Below are 9,551 nucleotides of genomic sequence, written 5' to 3'. Positions count from 1 at the left end.
TGGTTCACTCCCCAATTGGCCGCAATGGCCAGAGCTGTGCCTATCTGAAGCCAGGAGCCTGCAGCTCCTCCTTGGGTGAAGAGGTCCAAGGACTTGGGCCATCCTCCACTGCTTTCCCAGGCCATAGCAGAGAGCTGGATCAAAAGTGGAGCAGCCAGGACTCAAACTGGTGCCCATATGGGATGCCAGCACTGCAGGCTGTGGCTTTTATCTGCTACACCACAGCACCAGCACCAGTAAATTATTGTTATAGTGCTACCTTGAGTAGATTATCTGTGATTATCATTTTTATCCTTTAGCAAACTTGTCCCATAGCTCAAAACATTTACTGTCTAATTCTCCTGCTTTGAAAAGCCACTGGGAACCTGAATAAAAACCTTATAAGCAACTTCAATTGTCCCAAAAAATTACAACCCAGGACTTTTAACAAAAACATGTGATTTGAAGTGATGGCTGGTTGCTGGGGTTAATAGGCAAAGGGAGAATAGGAAAAAATGCCCAAGGCCTCTGAGAGAGTCCTCAGTAAATAGGCCCACACTGTTCCTCCATCCCCCACCCCACCCTGGATTTAGGAGAACTACTGGGGATAAATAAAGAAAGCTCTCCATGTAAGAGTGTACTCTGGGGGCCGGTGCTGTGGCGCAGTGGGTTAAAGCCCTGGCCTGAAGTGCCGGCAGCCCATATGGGCGTCGGTTCTAGCCCCGGCTGCTCCACTTCCGACCCAGCTCTCTGCTATGGCCTGGGAAAGCAGTGGAAGATGGCCCAAATCCTAGGGCCCCTGCACCCATGTGGGAGACCCAGAATAAGCTCTTGGCTCCTGGCTCCTGGCTTCGGACCAGCTCTGCTCCGGCTATTGAGGCGATCTGGGGAGTGAACCATTGGATGGAAGACTTTTCTCTCTGTCTTTACATTTATCTGTAACTGTCTTTCAAATAAATAAAATAAATCTTAAAAAAAAAATTCACTCTGAATTAGAGCCAATGGCATGATCATGAGTTGGGAAAACTCCAGAGTATCAGCTCAACACAGGCAGACCCTGAAGCTTGATTAAGTCTGAGAATTTGTCAGACAGACTGGACAACAAGGAGCTCCTAGCCAAAGCAGTGATTACTGGAGCTAAGTCACTTCTCCCGAAAGAGGCTAGATTCCTGTGTTGCTCCAGTGACCCTTACCTGAAATCCTTGGTGGTAGATGTGTTTTGGAATTCAGAACTTTTTTCTAATGAGGGTAAAACAGTGAGTAGAATGTGTTAGTAATGCTACCAGCATTCTTCAGAATTAGCCAAGTCTAATTCCAGCACCATGGAATTCAGACTAAGGATTCTGCCACACCCCTGAGCTCCATGGATGGAGGCAGGTGAGGACCAGCCATTGGTCATTAGCTGTCACTGGATCGTGGGGGTGTCAGGAAGTGGGTCCTCCCCTGGCCAGGGCTTGTCATACACATCGGGGGCAGGGCCCAAGGCCAGGATAAAAGGGAGCCAGAGGCAGAGCTCCTCATCTGCTCACCTCCTGAGGTACCACGAACCCCGTGCTGCCTGCTACCTGGTAAGTGTGCACTGCGGACGGGAGTGGAGGCTTCCTGGAGGGATGCTCAGAACAGGGCAGGCGGGGAGGCTGGGCAGGCTGTGGCAGATGTGGAGTTGACTGGCAAGTGGGGGCAGGCTAGAGATTCTGAAAAGGAGGATAAAGATGGGGTGGGAAGATCTGGGGGCCAGATGCTACAGGTTTAGAGAAGCCAAGATGTTTTCATGTTTTTATTTATTTATTTTCATTTTTTCAGTTGAAAGAGAGACACACAGAAAGAGACAAAGACAGACAGAGATCTTACATCCACTGGTTCACTCCCTAAATACTTGCAACAGCTGGAGCTGGGTCTGGCTGAAGCCAGGAACCCAGAAATCAATCCAGATCTCCTACATAGGTGGCAAGGACCCAAGGACTTGAGCCATCACCTTCCAGGGTGTGCATTAGCTGAAATTGCAAGAGAAGCCTGGACTCAAAGCCAGGCTCTCTGATTTGGGATGTGGGTGCCCAAGCGACAGCTGACCTAGTGCAGCAAGACACTCACCCTCCAGGGTGTTTTCAACAGCAGAGTGCTTCTCTGGTTTTAGGGAATATTGGAAATATTGGCCACTAGATTGTGGAGGAGTGCGGCGTATAGCAGGAATAGAATCTTAGAAATACAGTCATACTAATTTTTTTTTAAAAAAAGATTTATTTATTTATTTGAAAGGCAGCATTACAGAGAGAAAGAAGGAAGGGTAGAGACAGAGAGGGAGAGAGGTCTTCCATCTGCTGGTTCACTCCCCCAATGGCTGCAACGCCCCAGGATGGGCTGATCTGAACCAAGGAGCCCAGAGCTTCTTCCAGGTCTCCCACATGGGTGGCAGGGGCCCAAGGACCTGGGCCATCTTCCGCTGCTTTCTCAGGCTCATTAGCAGGGAGCTGGATGGGAAGTGGAGCAGTTGGAACTTGAACCAGCATCGTTATGGGATGCCGACACCACAGGCAGCGGTTTTACCCACTACCTAACAGCGCCAGCCCCAGTCATACTCATTTTTACATAAAATATGCTGAGTAATTGGTATAAAGGAAGACAGGATCAGAGACCCACGTGGCTCTGGCTAGGCTAAGCGGAAAGGCCCATAGTGCAGGAGGAGGCCCACAAGGGAGCTGAGCAGTCCTGTGATGGTGCCTGGGAGGCAGAGTCAGCTGGGCAGAGTGGTAAACGGCCCTGCACGGTGGATTCCCCTCTGGGCTTCAGACTTCAGTTTCTTCATTGACTGATAGAGATTGTTGGAATAACCTGACTCTAAGAAGCCTTACAGCTGCAGTTTTATGTATTCCTGCAAAACCAAAGCATGGCGGAAGTTCAAACAGGGATTTTTTTTTTCTCCTTTTCCTTTAATGAGGCCTCAAACTGGTCCCTATTTTGGACATTTTCAAAATTCTTGGTGAAGTGGTAGAATGGGTGCCGGACTGGAGCCCATCTATTTCCTGGTCTTTTCTCCCACACTTTGGGGGTTCTGAGGATCACCAATTTTCTGTACATATTTGGATATGCTATTGCGTGGCGAGGTCCCAGATGTTTGAAAGGAGCCTCTGTGAAGGAGAGCCCTAGACACTCCATTAAGAGTGATAAAAAATCAGAGGGGATTTTCCTGGGCGTGATCACAGAACTTTCAAGATGAAGGACTGGGAGTGATGCTGAAAATGAAGGGTGGGGTGGCCTCTGTGGCCTGGTCTGACATGCTGTGTGATTTCCCCTCAGATCCCGAACGCCCGCCTGCCCAGATGTCCTGCCAGCAGAGCCAGCAGCAGTGCCAGCCCCCTCCCAAGTGCCCCCCCAAGTGCCCTCCCAAGTGCCAAGCCCCCAAATGCCCCCCAAAGTGTCCCCCTAAGTGTCCTCCAGTGTCCTCCTGCTGCATCTCCAGCTCCGGGGGCTGCTGTGGCTCTGGGGGTGGGGGCTGCTGCAGCTCTGGGGGTGGGGGCTGCTGCAGCTCTGGGGGTGGGGGCTGCTGCCTGAGCCACCACAGGCCCCGCAGGTCGCACCGCCGCAGACAGCAGAGCTCAGGCTGCTGCAGCCAGCCCTCGGGGGGCTCCAGCTGCTGCGGAGGGGGCGGCAGCCAGTCATCTGGGGACTGCTGCTGAGGGGGACCCTGAGCCTGGAAAAGCAGAATTAGAGGAATGAAAGGGGCAACTGCATCTTCCTTGGGCCTGGCTGTGTTGCTGAGACTTTTATTGAAGACTTCAAACACTGCCTTGGAAGACTCCTCTGACCTGACACCCAGAAATCTCTGTCTTCTCCCAAAACTCTCTGCAGCTGCCCAGGAACCCAGCTACTTATGTCATTCCCCAGATTCCTTCCTTGTCAGTGCACTGCGTTAAGTCAAACAATAAAATAAACCATCCACTCACCGACTTGTCCTAGGCTGCTTTTCTCTTGTTTGGAAATGTGCCGAGGCAGATGAACATGTCTGGTCTCGGCTCAGCCTGCCCTTGTCGTCTGTGCCCTGTGGTAGCACTGCTGGGATTCAAGACTCCCAGAATCCTTGTGCACCCAGCTCCTTCAAGTCCTTGTCCTCATTAAAGCTAAAACAAGCTCTCAGTAGATCAGCCAGGATCAAGGAGGGACACAGAAATTACGATGTTTACTGTATTTGTTTATATGTAAAGATTTATTTGAAAAGCAGAGAGAGAGAGAGAAATCCCATCCTCTTCCCAAATGGCTGCAACTGTTGGAGCTGAGCCATGCCGACACCAGAGCCTGGAACCCCATCCAAGCCTCCCACATGGGTCACAGGGGCCCAAGCATTAGGGCCAACTTCCGCTGTTTTGCTAAGGACATGAGCAGGGAGTCGGCTCGGAAGCAGAGCAGCTGGGCTGCAGACTGACACTGCAGTATGGGACACTGGTGTCGCCTGCAGCTGCTGAGCCCCATGCACCACCGCCCTGGCTGCATAATGTTTACAATAAGAAGCAGAACTTCATAGTTTCTATTACTAGCAACCCTGTGGGTATAGGCAACTCTGCTGGGCTGCCGCGGTAAAGTGCCAGGAGGCAAACAGGAAGCAGATAGGAGTTTGGATTCTTGGCCAACTTTCAAACTCTTCCTAGCTCCCCCTACTGGCTGCTGTGAGGCAACTGCAAGGGAAGAATGTCTTGCGGAGTCTCAACCGTAACCTAAGGCCAGATGTCCACCAGAGGGCTTGAAGCTGAGCAGTAATAAACTCCGGAAGCAGGTAGGGACACAGGCACGACCCTCTTCCTGAAACCTTCCATCTCCCCACCCCTATTCTACTACCGCATTTTACCACGATCGTCTTCAGACAAGGATGACAAATGCTTTACAAAGGCAAACTGCTATGACATGGAGTCAGTGCCTGCAAACAGACCTCAAAGTTTCTAGTGTCAGCACTGCCTATACAAACAAAATAAAAAATCACCTGCACAGGCACACAAACCCACACACCAAGCAATCTCGATGCAGTGTCGGAAGCTTGGACACACTGCCTGGTCCCCTGAAAGCCCCCTGCCCCTGTGCCTACGTCAGTCCTCACAGTTGGATGCAGCTTTAGGTTTCGGGTGACGTCTGCCGGTCTTCTGCTTTTCCTGGGAGCCTCCCTGGTTTTCCTCTACTTCCACAGTACTTGAACTTGAGCACTACAACTTTTTTTTATCAATAATATCCTCAAGTTATCTGCTCTCCTCCTACTGTGCCCTTGTATCTTTTCCTCCCGGGACTGTCTCAGATGCGTTTTCCCTCCCCTGTCTGGCCCTGAGTCCCTAGGGAAGGGTAGTCTGAGTCTCTGAACGTCGTAGCTCCTGCCACCCCAGGATCAAGGGCACAGGCAGGATTTTAGGCCCCGGGTGAAGGGCTCTTTAAGTGTAGGGGAGAGGGGTGTTGCACCATACTGGGGACTTCCTAGGGACGAGGGATGAGTCTCTTCCCTCACTCTGTGGGCTCCCTAGATCAGGCTAGCCTGCACTTTAACCTAAGTATGGCCCTCCATGGAAGACAGGCATTCTCACGGTGCTCCCTCTAGCGGTGGCAACATGGTCTTCCTCTTTCTCACTCTCAAAAGTTCCAAGGACCTGAGACACTTAGGCGGGGACTGGCAGATGTCTCAGTGCCAGGTGTGCCCTAAAGACAAGGAGGAAGCTCTCTGCAGAATCCCCACGATTGTCCCCTTGACCAGAAACTAGTCAGGCAGTGTGGTTGAACTTTGCTTCTCTGCTTCCTACGTGTGGGAGCTGTTAAAAGGTAGCTGAGATGCAATGAACATTTAAAGCATTTATTTGAGTAAGCAATGATTGCTGAATCAGCCATTTTCAAATCAGTAGTGTTTCAGGGGCTCTGCCACTGTTAATCAGTGCAATTTAGTTCATTCTGTACTGCTGTGCCACCTTACAATGGCACTGCTATTTATTAACAGTTTCTTGTCAGGGAATGTTTATGTTGTTTCCAACTCTGTTGCCATTCTGAACAATCCTGTTATTAAAAATTCTCTACCTATTGTCTTTGTGTTGGACAGCTTTTCCAGGATGTGTGCCAAGGACCAGCATGGCTGAATTGTGGATGCGCTCATGTTTAACTTCATGATGTACTGTCACATTATTTTATTTATTTTTTAAAATTTATTTATTTATTTGACAGATAGAGTTGGACAGTGAGAGAGAGAGACAGAGAGATAGGTCTTCCTTCCGCTGATTCACCTCCAAATGGCCGCTATGACTGAAACTACGCAGATCCGAAGCCAGGAGCGAGGTGCCTCCTCCTGGTCTCCAACGAGGGTGCAGGCACCCAAGCACTTGGGCCATCCTCCACTGCCTTCCTGGGCCACAGCAGAGAGCTGGACTGGAAGAGGAGCAACCGGGGCTAGAACCCAATGCCCATATGGGATGCCGGTGCCGCAGGTGGAAGATTAACCAAGCGAGCCACGGCGCTGGCTCCTGTACTGTCACATTAATACCCAGCTAACACTTCCTCTATTAATACTGGCAACACTTGGTGATGTCAGATACTTGTTTCATTTTTTTAAAAGATTTATTTATTTGAAAGGTAGAGTTATAGAGAGGCAGAGGCTGAGGTAGAGGGAGAGAGAGAGAGAGAGAGAGAGAGAGAGAGAGAGGGAGAGAGAGGTCTTCGATCCACTGTTTCACTCCCCAGATGGCTGCAACAGCCACCAGAGCTGTGCCGATTGGAATCCAGGAGCCAGGAGTTCCTCTGGGTCTCCCAGGCAGGTGCAGGGGCCCAAGTACTTGGGCCAATTTCCACTGCTTTCCCAGGCCATAGCAGAGAGCTGGATCAGAAGTGGAGCAACCATGACTTGAACTGGTACCCATATGGGATGCCAGCACTGCAAGCGGCAGCCTTACCCACCATGCCACAGTGCCAGCCCCACTTGTATCATTTTCCAACAATGAGTATGAAATAGTCTTATTACTGTTGTTAATCCATTTTCCTGACTACTGATGGCTCACTTAAAAATGTTTATTACTACATAACATGTATTTTTGCTGTTATCTTAAAAAAGGATCTTTTAATCTTCTATTACTTTCAAAGACATACGATTGCACCTGTTGGTCTTGCAGCTGAAAACCTGCTAAACTCTTAATATTTCTAATGTGTTACTGTGAGCATTATCATGCATGTAGTCTCTTCTTTGTGTTTCTTTATATCCTTAGATCTAAATCCCTAGATGTGCAAGCACTGTAGCAGAGTATGGCCCTTTTTATTTTATTTAGTTTACATACCACAAAGTATGTCTTGAACGAATTGTCATATTGTCACTCAGAATAACTACACTTATTATTGAAGCAGGAGCACCCAATTCCACTCATGTTTAACACTGAGTTCTTGGGCAGTAAGTAGGTAAGTTGGATAGACCCCTTGTAACAGACGCAGACCTGTCCCTGGGTTTGACTCTTTTCTGTTGGCTTGTTTGCATGCCTCCTATTGCCTTGTGAGAGCTGCTTCTAGGTATTCCTAGCAAATACTTTTATGTTGTCATTTTCCCCAACTTCTTTCCACCTTTTTCAAGGTTCTGCTTGCTACATAAATTTTAAGTATTAAAATACATTTATAACTTTTTATATTTTCTCTTCCTTTATTCACTCAAAATAATTTTATTTCTCAATGAATTAGGAATTATAAATATTTTCTTCTAATTGTATATTTAAAGTAATTCACAGGGGATGGCATGGTGCCAGCCACCTGCAGTGTCGGCATCCCATGTGGGTGCCAGTTCGAGTCCCCGCTGTTTCACTTCTGATCCAGCTCCCTGCTAATGGCCTGGGAAAAGCAGCAAAAGATGCCCCAAGTGCTTGGGCCCCTGCACCATATGGGAGATCCAGATGGTTCCTGGGTTCCACCTGGACTAGTGAACCAGCAGATGGAAGATCTCTCTCTCTCTCTCTCTCTCTCTCTCTCTCTCTCTCTCCCCCTTCTTCTCTCTAACTTTTGAGTAAATAAATAAATCTTTTAAAAATTAATTTATAATACAACATAAAGGTTTTGAAATGAAGGGGAACAAACTTAAAATTACTAATGTGAAAACTTCCATCTCCAGAAGGAAGTGTAGGGTTGAGGAGCAGAGGGAAGTTGATAGAGTTGGAGCTCCCTCCCATAGATCTCAGCCACGCTTCCTCCTATTCCCTGAGATCATGGGAGGACATGAGAACAGATGTCCTTGATGGATGGATGGGTGACCTCAAAAAACCACTCCTTTGTCATTAAACATTTCTCCTATTGAAATGCTAATCAGCCAATTTGAACCTAACAGCCAAGGTTTGAAAATGAGTCCTCACGCTATGGCAACCATGCTGCTGATTTATGACCTATGCCTAACTCAGATGAGTTGACATCTGGGTGCTTCCCTGTCTAGGAGGCAGGGGCGTGACTCAATGCCTCTTGGTTCCATCATCCCAGGAATCAGAGAGCTGGGCGTGTGAGAGGCACTATCTGTGTGAGCCAGGGAATCAGTATCCCGGCCTCTCCTGCAGTAACTAAGTCCCTTGAGACAATCTGGGAGCAAGTCACACGGATAACACAGAGGCAGAGCTCTGCCAGCAACGTCTTAGGGTGGATTGCACATGTGACTTCCATGACTCAAGTGGAGGAGACACGTTCTCAGGGGCGTGAGATGCTCATGAAATGATTGTGTCCATACAGCTGCTCTCAGTGCTGACGCAGATACAGACATTATAACCGGATCCTGCTCTTTCGAGCTAGTCAGTCTCATTCCAGAGATCAACCACATGCAGCAAAACACAAGGAAGGCAGGGATCAGCCTGCGCAAAGTGGAGTTAACAGGCAAAGTCAGCTTAGGGACCTCCTCAGGCAGTGAAGCCCCTGAAAAGACTTCATTTAATGATAGCAGAAGTTTATAAATTGTTATCCACACTGGGATATGCCTGAGATTGAAGAGAAGGACTGTAATAACGAATGCTGAGACAAAAGCATAATCTTTGGCAAACTCAAATGTGTGGTCACCACATTTAATAAACGTAGACTATTATTTCCTGAAGAGTTATAATGAAGAAGAGCTAGATTGAGACACCAGTAGAGTGGGAGATAAGAAATAGTCAACAAAGTATACACACACACAAGCACACACAGAATCACTAAAAAATCCATGTGTGCATGCTTCTATAAGCGCAGTCATTAAGTCTCTGTGCTATTTATTTGCATATGCATAACCGCACATTTACAGTGTGGGACTACATGGGAACCAGTTTCACCCTTCCCCTTGCGTTGGAGATATTATTAATGCATCGCATTGTCGCAGCCTCTGGGGGATTTGAGATTCTCCCTCAGCATTTCTGCTGAGGACGGAGAGGATTTCTCCTCAAACGCTGCTCCTGGCTTCACTGTATCTTCTTCTAATTCATTGGGCATGTTTTGGGGAATCTCTCCATAGCGCTATACGCCAACTGAAGCAGATGTGACCCCTGACCATTCCCTGCGTCAGCTGGAAGTGGAAGGTCGAAAAGCGTTCCCAAGCAGAGAAGGAAGGTGTGAAGAGCCAGGGTAGAGAACTGAACCCC

General features: G+C 48.5%; 1 non-coding gene across 1 annotated transcript; it reads left to right on the top strand.

The window, feature by feature from the left end:
- Positions 1 to 1,328: 1,328 nt before the first annotated feature.
- On the top strand, positions 1,329 to 3,920 carry LOC103350052 (uncharacterized). The gene is made up of 2 exons (XR_007924286.2): positions 1,329 to 1,547; positions 3,274 to 3,920. It is a non-coding gene; the product is annotated as an uncharacterized protein (transcript).
- The last annotated feature ends 5,631 nt before the right edge of the window (positions 3,921 to 9,551 follow it).

This window comes from Oryctolagus cuniculus, chromosome 7 (assembly GCF_964237555.1).
Source record: "Oryctolagus cuniculus chromosome 7, mOryCun1.1, whole genome shotgun sequence".
Classification (NCBI taxonomy): Eukaryota; Metazoa; Chordata; class Mammalia; order Lagomorpha; family Leporidae; genus Oryctolagus; species Oryctolagus cuniculus.
The sequence above is the reverse complement of the archived record's forward strand: the minus strand, read 5'-3'. Positions and strand labels throughout refer to the sequence as shown.